The sequence below is a fragment of the Colius striatus genome, chromosome 4, assembly GCF_028858725.1.
Source record: "Colius striatus isolate bColStr4 chromosome 4, bColStr4.1.hap1, whole genome shotgun sequence".
Classification (NCBI taxonomy): Eukaryota; Metazoa; Chordata; class Aves; order Coliiformes; family Coliidae; genus Colius; species Colius striatus.
The window spans coordinates 837385-852500 of NC_084762.1; positions in this window are offsets into that span (position 1 = coordinate 837385).

Genomic DNA, 15116 nt, shown 5'->3' on the forward strand with positions numbered 1-15116 from the left:
TTATCAATGGTATCAGCGATAGATAGAATGGAGCTTGCATAGTCGCAAGTGCTATTCTCTGCTGAACACAGAATAAAGGTTTTCAGTAACCAAAAAAAAAAAAAGGCACTGAAAAGTAATTCTCACTCCATCAGTAATGAAAAAAAGCAAGATGTCTTTGAAAAACTGCACAGGAGGCACACTGTATAGGTTAATATGTTAAGACACTTTGATTCACTGCCCACCTGTGCTCACTAGAGCTTGTTAACTGCTTTATTTTCGTCATATGTTAGCTGTCAGTCTAGCATCCTTCCAGCCTTCATTTCACACGGCCCTTCTTTAAGATGAGAACTAGTCAAAATATGTTTCTGCAGCTCAGAATTTTGCTTTCCTGGAAACACACAAACCCACCCAGCTGCAAGCTCTGCAGAGGGAAGAAACGGGAACAATACATTTTCTAGCTCCACTGGAGTCTGTTTCTGCTCTCCTACTCTATTTACTCCTTATGTCTATTATCTTTTCTTTTTGTGTGTATAACTCCTACTGACATTAATGGGAGGCCTGCTCATGTACGGAGAGAGGACAATCAAACCTTAAACGTGTTCGTACTTTGACAGCTAAATCCCTGGGTCCAGGAAACTCTACATTTTATGTCAACATGTTCCAACATATTTGATTGCCTCATGATACTCCATTCTAAAAAAAACCCAAACAGTATTTATCTATCTTCTTCCCATAGTGTACAAACAGATCTCTTACATGCATCTGATAATAGGTTATGTATGTACTGCAGGAATACACAAAAACTGATGTGGAGCGCAGTGAAACTTTAATGTAAAAAAGTTTGTTTCTAAATCCAAACCTTCTTCCTGACATTAGTGATTTTATTTTAGTGAAAAAAAGAGAAAAGGTAGTGAAGACATTTGTGGGATTAAGGGTTAGAGAGTCAGGTTTAGCTAAAGGAAAATAATGGTACTCAGCGTCCAGGTTACCTGTTGCACGGCTTTGCTGTTTAATGTCTCTATGTGTTAGTACCAGAAGAACTTAAGTGACAGGAAGCAGCAATGTGACTTTTTGACTTCTGATTCACATCTGTGCAAAAGGCAGTCCTGGCAAATGGAGGATAGCCCATCTTCTCGAGGCACCATGAACTCACCACTGGGAAACAAATTTCCCTGTGCTAGACCCAGATCTGAGGTAATCAAACAGCATTTGTATTTGATTTGTCCTGTGTAGTCACAGATCTTTCTTTTCAGCCCTTGTTATTTCATTTCCATATGTCAAATATGAGTGTTTGTGATGTGCTAGCTTTTGAAATCTCAGGCACCTGGTGGAGAGAAACTTGGTTTATCTGCCATTCCTCTTGACTCATATTAAGCTCTCTCTTGTTACCTGTAACTCTGCAATGAATCCCTGCCACAGGCAAGTTTCTGAAGATAGACACTGCAACCACAGGAACAATCCTGACAAAACACTAAGTGCTGACACCCATGGGTTACACGTCTGTAGAGCCTGCTGGAATTGCAGTTCCACATTATCACTCCTGGATTAATACAGATTATCTTAACACCCTCTCTTTGGATAACCTGCAATAATCAGAGGAAGAGAACAATTTGAGTTTAAAGGGTAGGCGATGGAGGAAAGATGGCTTTGGGTAGTTTTCTCTTACAGTGCCAGCATGACCTATGCTGCAGCTTCATTGTGAGACTTCTTGCAGAGATCTTGCGTGATACCCACATGGAAGTCTGCTGTAAGGGGGTATATGTGCGCAAAGATAGAGGAAAACAAGATGGAAGTTTGGGGGCTGGTTTCTGCTCGCCAAACTGCATGACTTATTGCTGCAGGTTGAGCCCAGCTCAGACAGGTCCATATAAGTATTTTCATTTAACTCAGGAGCGTACTTAGGCAGCAGTTGTCTGTGCTTTGTGAGCTTTGGTTTGCATCGTGGAGCATCGTGGTTCCTTTCCTGAGGAAAATAAACTGCGATATGCGGTCTGGGAGCGCACTTAATGCACATCAGCAGCAATGGGATGTTCAGTCTGTGCACACTACTCCAAGGCAAAACCAGGAATTATGTACAATGGACATCAGGTCCTCTGCATCAACTGTTTTGCTCTACATGTTTGTTCCTGCCCGTGTGCACTACTTGCTGTCTAAATTCTACACTAATAAATGCAGCTCTTATGAGGCCAAATGATGTGCATCCTGAATCTTGCCAAATGTGATTCTCACTTTAAATTCTCTGGGGATCTTTCATGACTTTGTCTTTCCTTGCTCCATTCAGTGTTTTGTTGTAATAAGGAGATTCTGTTGCGAGATTAAAAGTATAGAGAAATATGTGTTTTCCCAGGGTACAATTTCCCAGCTTCTCTGTGGTATTCCCATTCACATCCTCTCTCCACAAGCACACATCCTGCAGTATCCTTTTCCTGAACCTGGCAGCAGTTATCTGGGTCTCTCTGTATCATTAACAGATTTCGCCTCTGTCAAGAAGAAAAATATTCATCTCATTTGATGGACTGGAAATTAAAACACCATTGAGTTTAAATGATTCATCTGAGATTATATAGGAACTGTCCGAGGCACGGACGTGCCTCAGTTTCCCCAACTGTTCATCTGATGTTCTGTCTTCTAAATCAGCTTTCCCATTCATGATTCCCCTCCCACTTGTGTGAGCTTTGTTTTCTCAATAATTCAGATTTTTTGCTCCCAAAGCCTGGTAGCCCACTGGAAGTGATGGGAATCACCCTCGGTGCAAATACACACGCTGAAGAGGCACCACACTGGATTGGGACCAGGAAAAGCAGGAGTTTGTTTGTTTTGGTTGGCAGGGCAGCGGTGAATTTGGAAGTCATGAGAACTGGAATGCAACCAACAGGCACCCTTGAATGCTAGACTTGTCCTAGAAGGAGCACTGTGCTTCCCAGTGGAAGTAACACCAGCCTGGGGTTAGCTGTGAGAGCCACACATAAAGCACAAACAGCAAATCCAGGAGGGTGCCTCGTGCTGCTGTTCCCTCAGCTCTGTATGGCCAGCAGCAAGCAGATGAGATGATGCTTTTTGTGGCAAAGAGCTCGCATCTGCATCAAAGTGAACTGAGACCACGACATTCCTGCCCTGCTGTATTTCTTGTGGGTTTTTAGCCTGCATGTCAGGTTTTTACTTGTATAAAGCCCTGCTAGTGTGACAGTGAACATATGCTGTTAGTGTGCAATAATTGTCCTTTAGCTCCTTGTTGGCTGGATTTATTACCTAAAGTAATCATGCTGCAACAGAGGAAAAAGTAAATAAAATGTTTATGATCACGGCAAATCTTGTTTCTCCTTTAAATATTGAAAGGATTGAATGATCTCAATGGCCAAAAATGACCTCAAAGTGTATGTGCGTGTGTTTACCTTGGCTTGGCCAACTTGATATGATTTTTGCCATAAGCTTTCTCTGCAGCCAAAAACCACATCACATGAGCCAAAGCAGATAACAGACACATATACTTCTGAGGTCATCATTGCCTGAATTATTGAACAGGTTTCTGCACCTCTTCTGGGCATGCATTGGGATGGGAGCTTGCCAACAGCAGCTCTTTTTCCAGCACATGCTGTACATAAAAGCAAATGTATGTGTTACAGCACCATAAATGTAGTGAAATAAGGGGTGCTACTGCCCAAGATTTTACTCTCTTTCCTCATCAACAAAATATAAACAGCAAATGCAGCATTTTTCTTCTTTGACAAAATAAATATTGACATATTCACGAGACAGTCCCAACTTTGACTCATCAGACATCACAGAGAAAGCACAGAGGTTCTGGGGGTTACCTTTGTTTAACGTCTGTCAATATGAATGTGAAGGTCTCAAGCCTGTTTTGAGAAGAAACACCTTAGCTGTTTAAAAGTGCACCTGGTTTTTATAAACACTAAAATTGTATTTCCAGTACATGCATGGGATGTAGGAAACTACAGAATACAAACAGACTGTGGAGTTCATGTGTTCATTTTCTGAGCAGCGAGCAGAGCCTGTTCCAGCAGGATGCTTAAACGTGATCCTACCTATAGGTGTAAGGAAACCCATGAGAAGAACTTCTTTTTTTTATTGTCTGAACCAAAAGTTGTCTGTGGAAGGTTTTGTATCAGCTCCAAACAATTTTCATTCTTCTAGCAGTTGTTATTGTTTTCCCTGTTTTGCTTGACCTGAAAATGAAGTTTGATTTCAGCATGATAAGTTTCATTTTTATGGTTTTTTAATCATCTCTAATGATTTTTTTGCACGTCTTTTCAGTGCAATATTCACATGGACATGGAAAATCACACGGTTGGACTTGGGACTCAGAACATCGGACTTGGAAAATATTGTGTGAGAACAGATTGACTTTTTCTGAGCCTTTCTTTTGTTTAAAACCCTATTCTGAGTTTAGGAGTAGTTTAGTCAGTCCCTGAGCATTTGCTGCATCTCAGGGCAAATAAAACCTCCTCCCAGTCCCAGTTCTGAGAGTAAATAACGCTACTGACACCAGTAGCACTAACCACATGTTAAAACAGGGTACATTCCAGCCTATTCTACCAAATATATGTGAATTGTCTTTGTTTCAGTAGTCTGACAGTCAGAGATGACCAAAACTTCCAGGGGTTAGGTGCTCTGTGTTAATTAAATGTATTCTGACACACGTTACATTTCAAGACTGTTCCACAGAACCTTTTTGGAGGAACAGACCTGCCAGTATATTTCTACCCTGAGACAGACCAGCAACACCTCACTGTATTTTTCTGTCAGCTTAATGCCCACTCTGTGCCCACCCAGATGGAGAGTGCGATGGCAGAGACACTCTTCTGCCTTTTCAGTCCCTCAAACCTGCGACTGACCCTCCTCCCGTGACAAACTGTAAAAGGCTGAGACAACAGGATTAAAATAAAAGACTAATGAACATACAGAATGTCACACCTGCCGCACTTGTGAATTATTGGTCTCTTAAACTTCCATAACCCAGCACCGTCAGTGACACCCTTTATTTACCCTTAAGGCGCTTGGCAGCTGCTTAAATGGCTGTCTACGGCAGTTTGGTGGGAACAATAATAATACATTATAAATCAATGAAAATGAAGTTTTTGCAGTGATAATCTGATATAGATTTGCTAACATTTATATGAAATTCAATTCTGTTTGATTGCATCAGCATATGTTTCATTTCTCCCAGCACTATTGATTTTGAGGGTTCTTTACCTATGTCTAAATTATTTCTGTTCCAACTTTGCATTGCTGTTTGGGAACAACCTAAATCAACTGCAACCATTTACTTAATTTTTAGCTTTTGTAAAATCTGGTTACTCAAGTAATGTGATCTCTCTTCTATTTTTCAACAGAAGAAAGAAAAAACCCCAGATATTACAACTTCCAAATCCCCTGTGCCGTTTACCTGCTAAGACTCCTCTGTAATTAAGTGTGCTGTTATTTCTGGCAAAGCCACTGAAGTGCAGGGGGAAAAAAACAATAAAATATGGGCATAAGATTGTGTTGCCTAGAGTGCTCATAGCAATGAATAAACCCAAGGTGTTTGCGTTGAAATGGGTGCCGTTACTGCAGATAGAGCAGTGATTGCTTAGTATGCACAGGCAAGGAGCGGTGGCTGTGTGCTTTCAGGTGCTGTGTGCACAGCAGCGACAACAGCCGTGGCATTGCACCCTCTCAAAGAGAAGAGGCATTCCACTGATTTACTGCTGCCATTCTGTTGATTTACTGTAAAATCTGAGGCACAAAATCTTCTGAAATTAGGTACTTTACATGGCTATAAAAGTGTATGTAAATAAATGACCTGATTTTGAGACCTACTGGATGCTGTATTGCATCTTCAGCTCCTGGCTTGGCTTCCAAGTTTGAGCACGCAGAGCATGCCACACACACACTGGACTTGCAAGCTACCTTTCTTCTGTATTTGTGTGTGCAGGACACCACTTCCCCATGGCTTTTGCGTTGCTGTAACGCTTATGACGCAAGTGTCCCTTGGACAAAAGCTGGGATGAGAAACCTTCATGAAAAAATACTTTACCCTGACCTAAAAAATATTGCCAATCTAACAGAAACATTGCTTTGCAAAAAATAATCCTGGCATGAACAAATCATACTGCTCCAGCTCTGCCACAATGAATTTGTGAGGTTATTTTCTTTTTTTAATTACTTTGTTTCTGATTCTTTTCTTTCCCCTTAAATATGTCAAAACAAAACTTTCAGTATAAGACCTTAAAACCTAATTCACCTGTAAAAGAATACTATTTCTTTTAAAGTCAATCACTTCAAAGTACTCATACTTCATTCCTAATTAGAAACCCTGATAAAATGGCAGCATCTTGCAATCCTTCACGAAAAAGAATTTCCACCTCCCATACAGGTCAAAAAGAGCTCCAGCCTGTGGCTCATTGATAAAGCAGTAGTAGTTGTGACCAAAATTCCTAGGCAAGAACGCAAGAGACAGGCACAGGCCAGATTTAAGCCACCAAAATGAGGTTCCCTTGCTGCAACAGGGAGGTCACTGCTGCTGCTGCAGCCAGAGGGGTGCCTGGCTCGCTGCATCAGAGCCTGAACAGCCCAGCGCAGTTCCCATCAGCTTCACTTGCCTGTGTCTCTGGCTAGTTCTGCTCTGTAGACATAAAGTGCTAGACACTCAGCAAAGAAAAGGGCTTGGCTAGTGAAGTGCTGGATGGTGGAAGTTAAGGATACTTGCTTAACACTTTCACATTGTCGGGGATTTAAAAGCTGGTTACATGAGAACTGACAAGACAGGTACAAACATAGCTCGCAATCCTCGTCAGCTTCTCCTTTTTGATACCCATATAAAACTAAAGAGTTTTCTGGGATGCAAGATTTCTGTGGTTTCTGTCACTGGCAGAAATATTTCTGCACTGATCTCTGTGCTTTGGGCTGTGATATTTTTTAATGTCTACGCAAACGAACCATGTCAATGAACTTCAAATTCAGCAAACATCAAAACGACTGTCCTACACCAGCAACAGGAAACACCAGTCTTCTTCCTTGAATTCCAGCAGCACCAGAAAAACCCAAAACAGTGTGCCAAATTCAAGTTGAGCGTTTAATGCTGAATTTCGTGGTTGTTCAGGCTACACCCTGAGGTGATTAAATCATTATCACCCCACTGATTCGGCCAGAGGGTTTGTCCCCTAAGTGTTTGCCACCTATTTGAAAAGAAAACCTATTTTGTGAATATTCATTTCAAAGTTGGGTAAGGAAGCTCCTTTCAGTGAGGAGGAGTTTTTACTGTTTGCCATTCTGGGATTGGTCACAAATGTCATGCAGTAGTTTTCATGACTCTCTGATTGGCTGAAGTTTGCATATAAAGCAAGAGCAAGCAAAGGGAGCTACAAGCAGTGGGCTGGGAACCCTCACAAGTGTTCTCTTTCAAGCAAATTACATAATTAATGTGAGACAATATATCCTGTGAGGAGCTGAGCTCTCCTGCTGCAAGCTGAGGATGGTCTGCACCTCAGAAGATGCTCAGATCACTGTGAGTATTCAGCCTCCTACAGCCCAGAGCCCTGTCACTCTTACAGCCATTCCTGTGCCTCTGCACAACCGTTACCCCTCGAGTCATCAGAAAGAGCAAAAGCTTCAGATGATAAATACCTTGAACCAGGCAGACATTCAGAGCTCAAATGGAAATTCATGAATCTTTTCTGTTTCAGTGCTAGATGAAAAGGAGGCTGAAAGGACAGTTTTTACATTTGAAATGCTAGGTCACAGGTTAGTGTGGGTATTGCTGGAACATGGACATTTATTACATTTCTTAGCTCTAGTTTGCTGCGTTTTCTAACTTCTCAGATGTCCTCAGTCTGGAAAAGGAAAATGTTACAATTTCCCACTACCAATCGTTTAGATTTCCTATGTCTCACTACTATGAGACGTTCCATGCTCAATTGTAAACAATCCTTCACTAGTTAGAAACTGTTCCAGTGGGGAAAAAAAACCAAACCAGAATCTTGCTTCTGTTTTGTAGGGGATTTTTTGTTTCCTTTATTTTTATTTTTTAGAGAAAGACAAGAACTGTTTCTACCAAGGCTAAATTCAGTCTACACCTGAGCTATCACAGCCCATTGTGAGTGTATTTTTCAGCAGAGAAGCCATCACTAACACGAGCCAAGGCAGCAGTGGTACATCCTTACATCTCAACTGTGGCAACATTGGTCAAGCAGTATTGCTTGCAGTAACAAATTTCTTGGGCATCATCTGCCCATGGAAAGACACAATCCTGTCCCTTACTGGCATTTGCTTTGCACTGATGCTTCTCACAGTTTCACTGGAGATGCTCTGAAGCCAAAGTCAAATAAAGAACATAACTTCTGCATTTACAACCAGGATATGACTAAAGCAAATTGCTTTGATTCAAAGCCTACCAGCTTGAGTTAGGGCTGTGCAGGAAGAAGGTCTTCTCGTGAGGAACTAGGCAAAGTGAGGCTTTGCAGCCCCAGGATGTCCTGACATCTCCTCCCCATCCCCTAAAGGGAACACTGAAGAGGTGCTGGATGGGGCTTCCCACCATTTCCTTGCTTTGTACTTCCCCTGGGAAAAGGAACTTTTCTCTTCTGGGAAATGCTCTCTTGGAGAAGCAATAGTTGTGGGTAGGAGGAAGGTCAAGGGAAGATTCAAACTCTGCATGGTACCACTTCTTCCTAGGACCATATCTTAAACCGGATGCAAGAAGCAGATTTAACCTTTCACAGTAACTCAGGCAGCATTCAGAAGAGGAAAACGTAATTAGAATCTACCTGAAACATTTATCTGTTTTTTCTGGCTTTATGTTGTAGCACAATAGTAACACCCAGAAGCCACTGCTTCTATTCCTTCACAATTCTATAGGTTTTATGTGTGGCTGTTGGTTGAAAAACTGTCATGGCTGGTTATAGTTTCTTTAAAGGAATGCACTTATCAAGCTCTCTACACCTAGGACACTTTTTCTCAACCTCTGGGTTTTTTTCCCCCTCTTTCCTATTTCTCACATTCACTTTCTTACTTTCTTCGCTGCCTCTTTCTCCTTTTTCAATCTTTCTCATCTAGCCTTTCCATTGTTATTCACCCCATTTATTGCTTCAAGCAACCCTGACATACTGGACATCATCTGAAACTACAAACGACAGGATGCAATAAGCTAGAGAATAGCAGTAATCTGAGGAAAGTTCTTCATTCACTCTTGCTCCTAACTCTCTGTCTTCTTATCCTACATAGAAAATAAAAAAATCAATACCACCTCACAGGGCTTGATAAAAGTGCTGGACGAGTACAGCAGGCATGCTGGATATAGTAAATTAAAGTGATCAAAATTTTCCAGTCGACTCTGCCTATAGCCTACATAAACTAACAACCCTGTCTGCAGAATGTCTGTCACTCTAGAAGCTTTATTTTATCTGTGTCTCTGATTACCTAGAGAATGAGTACATGTACGCTGTATGTGTGCGCATTTATCTGTGTGCATATGTGAGAGACAGAAGCAGAAAGGCAGCTCGTGTTTGTAACAAACATTTCCTTTCTAGAGGGGTAGATTTGGAATTTGCTAACATATTTGTATGCACAAAATGCCGTGGAAATAATCGTTATATTATGGTGAGATTTATACAACCAGGATCAAAATTGCTGTGCTGTATTTAATTTTCAATATGTCATTCCCTGTCAGACTAGATTTTAGCCAGTGTAAATCAGCACTTAAAATACCATTTGAGGATCAAGCTTCTTACCTTTTCATGTTGTTTTTTCAGGTCTAGACATGGCTTAACAATTTCCAATCAATGTCTAAAAATGTATTAGAGAACTGAGAGACAAAGCAGGCAGCAGAGAGGTCTGGCAGCAGACAGGTTCACAGACCAAATACATGAGAAGCTAAATTCTGCCCTCGAAAGAAAATGTGTGTGGATTCATTGACTTCAGGGGGAGATATGTAATGGGTGACATGAGGCCTCACATTATTTCACAACCAAAATGCCATAAGGTAAAAACTTCAGAATGCCTGTACAAGGCAGCTGACTTAGGAGGAATCCCAGCTTCAAGGAAGCTAATGGCAGAACAGTAAATGCCTTCAACCTTGGTCAGCATTTTTTCTCTGTGCCCACCTTCCTGGGTATTTAACCCTAGTGGATTATGCCAGTGAATGTCTTGTGCTTAAAATGACCCTGCGTTTGACAAGATACATAAGGTTGAGACCCGATATAGGCGGACCTGCTTTAACAGGGGAGTTGAACTAGATGATCTTTAGAGGTCTCTTCCAACCCCTGCCATCCTGTGATTCTGTCATAGGGTTAGTAATTCATGCAAGAGACCTGACCCTCAGGGTTTGGTTCCTGTGCGTTCAACCATGTGAGAGAGCACAAGAGCTGGACCGTGCTGCGGGAATCTGCCCACTTGTTTGGATCATATGGGAGAGCCTGTGACCCATAGCAAACAAAGACATGTCTCCAAGTGTGGTTTGTTGCCTGTAGACTCTCCGCCAACTAGCTTTCTGGCTGGTGGAAATGCGGTGGGAGCTATGGCAGAGTGTCAGATAACTAGTCAAGGACAGCCCTGCTGTACTTACCCATGCAGAGCAGTATCACTAAGAGACCACATCCATTTTTAGCACCTTTCCCCGTGATGAGGGGCATCTAACTGATGCAGGACTGCAATTAAATGTGCATATAGTCCAATGCTCATTAACAATCACGGAGACAACGCGTTCTTAGAATATCCTGTTACTCTCCTACAACATCTTAGCTAGTTTTGCTTTTGTCTGTTGTGTTGTTTCTTCTGAACACCACAAGTAATTACACCACCTCGTAAACTTATTTCATTTTTTCTTAATCCAAAGCCATTTTAAGTTATTCAGGCAATACAACTATATTTTTATGCTACTATAACTTAACAGACAAATGGATGGGTAAAAAAATTGCTCCTGGGCTGAGACCCATTTGCCAAGTTTCATTCCAGAGCAACATTTAGAGTGAAGTTGTAAATCCCCATGAACAGTGGATTTGTAATGAAAATGCTGGCACAGACTTCTATCTGTGGCAGCACAAATGATATTGCTAGAATAAAAAGCCATCATGTATTAAATTAGCATGTAAGCATGTATTGTAGCATGAGTATATGTCTCCCTTCTTTGTATCTTTATCCCCAGAGCTGCCTGTCAGCACAGGACCTTCTTTCCTGTTATTATCGTAACTTTATTTTCCTGTATCAAACAGCAGATAAGGAGAAAAATACAGCAGGGAAACAGAGTTGTGGGATATGTATTTACTTTATTTGCTATTGAAAAGAAAGCTGTTGCAGATGGCATCTCCAAAGAACTTATGCCACAATATGACAAGCATGCCAGTGAGTATGGGCTCAGAAATATCATTTCTGAGAAGTATATCATTTGGCCAAATCCATGTTGAATTGCCCAGATGTGGCAAGATACACCTTCTTCAACCTGAAGTTATCTCCCTGTACAATGCTAAACTCTGCTTCCACAAAAGGAGTCATGGCACTTCTTCAATAAGATGGGTGCAAAAACTAATGCAGAGCCAACACAAGCGTGTAAAAACAGATGAAAAAATACCAGTGGCATTCTTCAATTCACAAAGCTTTCAGCCACCAGCTTCCAGAAGTATCACAGGACTATATTCTGAGCATCTGTAGTCAGAGCAGCTCTCCAAGCACAGCAGAAGCTACAGGGGTGCTGTCAAGACAGACTCAGCATTTGGTCTTTGTAATGTAGCATGTGGATTTTACAAAGCCTGACGCTGAAGGAATCACTCATCTTTGTTTAGAACCAAATATTTCGCTTGTATCCCTGACAAGCTGTCACGATGACACGTTGCTGCACGATAAGCGGCTGGTGAGACTGGCTGAAAAAGGCAGTGTCCCCACTGCTTGTGGAGCTTCTTGTGTTTCTCTCGCTCTTTTCACTGTCATAGCTGCAATTTTCATTTTTGCCCACTTTCCTCGCTCTCCCTTTCTGATGCCCACCCCCCTTCAGCACTGTTTCCCTCTTGTGCTACATGGTACATTTCCCTGGCTGCCCAGACAGGAGTCAGAAGGAGAGGTAGTTAAATGAGAAAGCAGTTGATCCTACGTTTTTGAGACAAATCCTGAGGAAGGATGAGCTGCAGTCCAGCTAAGGGGAAAGCAAAGGATACCTGCAATGAAGACTGGGGAAAGATGAAGCAAAGTTTATCTGAAAAAACACGTGAGAAAGGTGACAAACCTTGGGCTCTCCAATGGCCACAAGCAGTCAGACACACCTCTGGTTTGTGTCTAACCAGAAAGTGACAAACCTAACAGAGGCAGTGTGTCTTTACATAGGAGGCAAAGGGCTGCCTGCGTCATAGATAACAACCGCTCTGGCAGCATCCGCTCCCTTATCTCGACAATCGCCTCCTAAAGCCCTGCTCAGCCTCACTCAGCCCAGACCCTGCCAGCCTCAGTGAGCTCACAACTTTATGCTCCGTCGCTGCACCCAAGAAGCCCACCTCCTCTTTAGGCTAAGCCCATTCTGCACCACATGCCAAGCTCGGTGCCAATGTGAGAACACAGTGCTCCATTGGAATAAGTGGACACTCATCCCCTTGCTTGGGAGAATCGATGTGCCTGTGCCAAAATAACTTCCAATGACCCTGAAAACTTGTCAATGCCTGGGAAAGGGAAATGTTACCTTTCCTTGGCTAAAAGAGGACTGCAGGCAGTTTTAAACACTTCATGTAAACCCCTGGGTCATATCAACCTGAATGAATTTTACTTTTTGGGAGTTTCAGCAAACTCAAACTTCCAGGAAAAGAAAACACCACCCTGAAAATATGATCTTTGTCTTGCAAAGCTGCCAAAAATGGCAGCAAAAAAAGAGAAGTTTGGAATAATTCCAGTTGTTCTGACTTATGTGAGAGGTCCTCTCTAGCCAAAGAAAAGGATTATGACTATCATTATTGGAAAGAGCTCTTTCTAGTGTTTCACCAGGGTTAAAATCTGTTGCTTTAACAATCTGAAGCTCTGCCTTTCAAAACTGTTACCCTCTTGCACAAAGTTATGCTTTTAGTGCCCATGACTCAACTTTTCTCTTTCTTTTTTCCTTTCAACAGGATTGCAGCAGTGGCATTTGCATACCAGCATCTTCAAAAAACTGCTGTCATAGGGGGACCTCTTCAGAAAGAGTGAGAAATCGTACAGTGATGAAGGCACAGTAAAAACTGCTTCTCTCTAAAAGGAGAACCGCAGGAACCTGCAGCAGAGCTTTGAAGGATACCTCCTGAAGAGGAAAAGAGAAGCCCTCTCACGCAGATAAACTCAGAACAGGATTCTTCCCACTTCAGAAGAGGTAAGCAACATAATATTGGGAAGCAATGGGCTTCTCTGATTAGCTGGCAAGGGCACAATAAAGAAATATTGCAATCTTCCAAGCCCCAGCCTCCCTGCATAAGGTTGCTCTGTACCATAGCCACGGAGGGGCTGTCACTGCAACTGACAGCTGAAGCAATGGACCATCCCAGCCCTGGCACACCTGCTCAGGGCTCTGCCATTTGGAGCTTATATCCCATGTCATAGCCCATTATCTACCAAGGGGCTTGGGTCATGTCCAGGCACCGTGTCCTTTAGAGATCAGACTCCATAACCATGCTTCCTCCTCCACATCTTGCTGGCAGTGTGTGGGGAGAGCAGGAGTGTGCCAGTGCTGCTGGGGCACTTGCAAACGGTGCTTCAAGATCTGGACACAGCCCACAAGCTGTGTTAGAGAGTTAGAGAGGTCTGGTGGAAGGAGTTGTGGTCACACAGCTCATAGGCACTGCAGTGTCACTGTGACAGCCAAATTAGAAAGGTTTTTGTGGGCTGGAACTAGCAGAGAGGCCCTGGATAATAGTGATTGAAGAGCCTCAGTTCGTAAAGGGATGACACTGATGATTCTACCTTGTGGTCTCATGCAGGACTTTCTTTATGGTACTTTATTAAATATACGATATTAAATATCATCTTACAGCAGAGAAGCTCAGGGAAGTCTAAAGGTCCAAGCTTTTTAAAAGCAAGAAAACACATCACCTATGGCTTTGCGTTTGTACTTCTCATTAATTTGGCATTCAACTGCATCTGTAATTTGGCTTGGTGCTTGTTCCCATCAATAGTACTTATTGGAATCTGAGAAAAACGACCCTCCCAGAAGTACGAATCTCATTTTACACAAGTCTGCCATGTCTGCATTCACAGCCTCTCTGTGTTTGGCCTAGCAAATGGGTTTATTTGAAACATCCACAAAAACAGCACTTCTTGGGAATGTGCAGTTCCTTCGCAGCATATTTTATATATATATACATATATGGATATTTTTGCTTAGATCTAATTAGCTGAACTAGGTAGGGAAGGAAAACCATGCCAATGTGACTCATTGTGTCCAATCAAAGCTTTTCAGATATTGAATACTGGATGTACAAAGTGAACAGCTTGTGAATGAGCTGCAAACTAAAGAAGGGAAGGAGTTAATCCTCTCGCTGGCTTAGAGGAAAGATCACAGTTGCCAGCTTGTATATAGGAATTTGCAGGTTGGTGGGGCTGGGCCAGCTCTGGGGAATTAACTAATTCCTTCATCTTCTTCCAGTGTATTATAAGATGTCTGGGCTAGAGGAAGTGAAGCCTGAGACTGGTGAGGAAGAGTCAGTCAGTAAATAATGAGGATAACGCTAGAAGGGAAGGAACTGAGGAGAAGTTGTCTCAGTGCTGGGTGTTGGAGGAGTGGTCCCTGCACGGCCTCGCAGTCGCTTGTGGCAACCACAGCCTCATTGGCAACTGCGTGTCTCAAAGGGCACAGCATGTCTTATCAGCTTTGTTTAGGAGTGGGTTGAAACATGACAGCATACAGGGATTTTTCACAGCTTGCAGCAATGCCAGCTCAGAAGCTGGCCTGGCATTGATGGCAGAAGGTAGATGAGGTGGTTTTCTTATACACGTGGAAAAGAGAGTGTCGGAAGACAGAATGTGCATCAGTTGTTTTTCCTCCCATTTGCCTAATACAAAGATCACAGATAAATTTCAAGTTGTAATTGCTTTCATGGTCAGATTAGAAGAGTGAAGTCCAGCCCTCCTGAGGGAGCGCAGTGTGTGGCTTGTGCTCTCGCTCTGTACGCAGGAATAAACTGAATATAGAAATGTTT